Here is a 4,212-nt window from a genome sequence, read left to right as displayed (position 1 = left end):
AAGGCAGTTTTTTAGGATGACTTAAAAACAGTTTGCTATTTGCAATTGGTGAGTTTTCTGTGATGGGTAGGCCTTGAGCCCTTGTTAGGTTATCATCAGTCCTTCAGCTTTTTAATGTGATCATTCTCTCTATGCAAGTTAAGAAATAAAATCATAATGAGCTGACTCTCTGGGCCTCATTTCAAGAGTGCAACATGTACTATTTTTTGTTTGCACATTATTTATTCAATACTGTGAAACATAACTGTGAAAGAAAGCAAAAGAAAAAGCTTTGTTACAAAACCTAGACTCTGCTATATAAAAATGTCTCTAAACAAGAGACTCAACTCACAATTTATTTCAGTAGAGCTTAAATTTAGCACGTTGTTAAGCTAACAGCAGTACCGTTTTTCTTTTTTCTTTTTTTACAAAGCTTGTCACAATGCATTCTGCGATTGCTTTCTCCATGAAGTATATGTAATGCTTACTTTGAGGCAGCATAATTATTGTAACTTGCTATAGCCTACCTTTTAGAACAGCTCTGTGCTAGGAACATGTTGTTCACTAATGTCTTGGATAAACACCAAAAATATAAGTGACAATGAGAAAGCAATATTCATATACTGACTCCTCACACACAGTGCTCCAGATGCTTTCAGCAACTAACCATTTTAATTAGTGCTGGATGTGGCATCTGCAGTCTCACACTGATCACCTCAGGCTGTGCATGAAGATCAATCTGAGCGCTCCTCACATCTGCTGCTCCTAGACACAACAAATAAAATCCTACTTTATTCTATCATTATTCATTACAGTAGAACATTATCAAGATGCTTCTCTCAATAAAAATAATTATATATATATATATATACACTCACCTACAGGATTATTAGGAACACCATACTAATACTGTGTTTGACCCCCTTTCGCCTTCAGAACTGCCTTAATTCTACGTGGCATTGATTCAACAAGGTGCTGAAAACATTCTTTAGAAATGTTGGCCCATATTGATCGGATAGCATCTTGCAGTTGATGGAGATTTGTGGGATGCACATCCAGGGCACGAAGCTCCCGTTCCACCACATCCCAAAGATGCTCTATTGGGTTGAGATCTGGTGACTGTGGGGGCCATTTTAGTACAGTGAACTCATTGTCATGTTCAAGAAACCAATTTGAAATGATTCGAGCTTTGTGACATGGTGCAGTATCCTGCTGGAAGTATCAGAGGATGGGTACATGGTGGTCATAAAGGGATGGACATGGTCAGAAACAATGCTCAGGTAGGCTGTGACATTTAAACGATGCCCAATTGGCACTAAGGGGCCTAAAGTGTGCCAAGAAAACATCCCCCACACCATTACACCACCACCACCAGCCTGCACAGTGGTAACAAGGCATGATGGATCCATGCTCTCATTCTGTTTACGCCAAATTCTGATTCTACCATCTGAATGTCTCAACAGAAATCGAGACTCATCAGACCAGGCAACATTTTTCCAGTCTTCAACTGTCCAATTTTGGTGAGCTCGTGCAAATTGTAGCCTCTTTTTCCTATTTGTAGTGGAGATGAGTGGTACCCAGTGGGGTCTTCTGCTGTTGTAGCCCATCCGCCTCAAGGTTGTGCGTGTTGTGGCTTCACAAATGCTTTGCTGCATACCTCGGTTGTAACGAGTGGTTATTTCAGTCAAAGTTGCTCTTCTATCAGCTTGAATCAGTCGGCCCAATCTCCTCTGACCTCTAGCATCAACAAGGCATTTTCGCCCACAGGACTGCCGCATACTGGATGTTTTTCCCTTTTCACACCATTCTTTGTAAACCCTAGAAATGGTTGTGCGTGAAAATCCCAGTAACTGAGCAGATTGTGAAATACTCAGATCGGCCCGTCTGGCACCAACAACCATGCCACGCTCAAAATTGCTTAAATCACCTTTCTTTCCCATTCTGATATTCAGTTTGGAGATCAGGAGATTGTCTTGACCAGGACCACACCCCTAAATGCATTGAAGCAACTGCCATGTGATTGGTTGATTAGATAATTGCATTAAAGAGAAATTGAAAAGGTGTTCCTAATAATCCTTTAGGTGAGTGTATATATTACATGTTAATATTTGCATGTTTAGTGTAGTGCAAACTGCTCCACTTTATTTATTTATTTACTACCAAATACAGTTTAAAAATGCGCTCTTTAAATAAAAAAATGTAAAAAATTGTTTCAGTTGGTATTTCAGTTGCCTCAAAATAGCAACGCGCCAACAATGCGCCTGAACCCACCTCGTTTTCAGACCAGCATGCCCATGGGCGCACAAATGGGCTCAAATGCATTTGCTATTTAAACAACATGGCGCAGGATGTGAAAATGATAACTGCGTCAGGCTGAAACTAGCAAAAAACACTTTTGTCGCGCTTGATGCTGCATTGCGCCGGGTGTATGATAGGCCCTTTAGCTCTATAGTTATTTTCATACCTTGACATTATTATATGATTATTGGATACAGTCAATAAGGTCAAGATCTCTGAGGTGGGACGGGCCAAAATGCTCACTTTAAGAGAGGATACCAATATGTGCCTTTTTCACAAAAATGTGAAATGTAACTCTACACTATGCTGTTTCACTTGGTTTTCAATGGAACAGGGCTTGTTTGCTATTCTATTGCAGTGGATTCTCTTGAACAATATGCAATATGCCTGTGTGTAGGTTTTGCCGCAGATCTAAAGCCAGCTTATTGAGAGAACAGTATAAATAGATGGCCTTCTTGTTGCAGGACTTGAATGAGCAATCTCTAATCCAATTTTGTTATTAATAACATGAGCTTATATTATTTCCACACATTAATTATACTTAGTGCTGCGCTTTAGGCAATTTTCACTGGTACGCGGAAATTATTATTTTCTTCTCTTCCTTTGTTTATCATCTATGTCTTGAATCCCAATACTTGCATACACTGCCCGTCAGTAAGGGATTTGCAAATAGTTTTCCCTCAAGCATGACGCATCCATCTGACATCCAATTCTAAGTGTAAAGTGTTTGATTTTTGGGGATCATATGCATTGTTTGATGTTTATACCATTCCCCCTACCCTATACCCTTCAGAGCCTGCCCCAATTTCCAGACTGACTTTAAATAAGACAAATGCAGTGACATTGCAGTGTTTGCTGATTGAGAGGGACGGGCCAGTAAATATGTTCTGAGGGTATGTTATGCGCTTATGTGTTTGGACAAAGGGATACAATTTGATGTGAGCAGTCAAGTGTATTCGATCCGAGGGATATATTTTTGCTGTAATGACCGGGCCTAGTGAAGCAGAAAGCCAATGTTCTCCCAGGGCAGATAACAGTGCATTCAAATAACCCAGAGTGCATGTATAGGTGCATGAAGCCAGACTTTGAGGAACATCTATTTGAAGAAATACAACTATAATCATGGTATTTGAGGATAAGCTACTTACATCTAATTTATCTAAATAAAAAGACAACCAACATACCCTGAGACGAGGCTAAAAAGCTTATGGCATTTCGATTTGTATTATTATTATTACTTCAAAAAGAAAAAAGTAATTAAAATATATATATATATTAATATTATTGTTGTTGCTGATAATAATTAGTATTAATTATTATCATTATTAAATAATTAATTATATATATATATATATATATATATTAAAAAGCTACCATTGTATTGTTTAAATTAATTTGCCATGATTTAGATTTGTTGAGTGATTCCTGTACAGTGGCAGATATAATAGTCCAGCTAGATCACTACAGTAATTTGGCCCAAAGCAAAAGCCTGTTTTCAGAATCAACCTGATCACATTTACAATTGATGGGCATGGGAAGAGGGTGGAATGACTCCAACTGTTTCTCTGATGGATCAGAAACCATCGTCTATTGATTCATGCCTCTGTTCTCAGGTCACATTGATCACTGGCAATGTTTAAGTGAGCTTTCTCTTCAGTCACATTCACATTGATTGTGTAGGAGGTTTGCTGTTGTTTAATAGGGATCTCATGGGAAAGGAGGATAACATTGGACAATGACTTATGCGATTCCATTTCTACTTACTGTCCATCCGGTTAGGAAAACGCCTACTGAACTTCTAGGGTATAAATAAAGTGTTTTTTGAGATGCTGAGATGACCCCTTGCATTCAGTGCCACAACTTTTTTTTTTTTAAGGAAAAAATGCAAGGAGCTGTGGGCAAAATTAGTCACACATTAAAGCATACATACATATA

This window comes from Rutilus rutilus, assembly GCF_951802725.1.
Source record: "Rutilus rutilus genome assembly, chromosome: 15".
Classification (NCBI taxonomy): domain Eukaryota; kingdom Metazoa; phylum Chordata; class Actinopteri; order Cypriniformes; family Leuciscidae; genus Rutilus; species Rutilus rutilus.
This window is presented reverse-complemented; position numbering follows the sequence as displayed.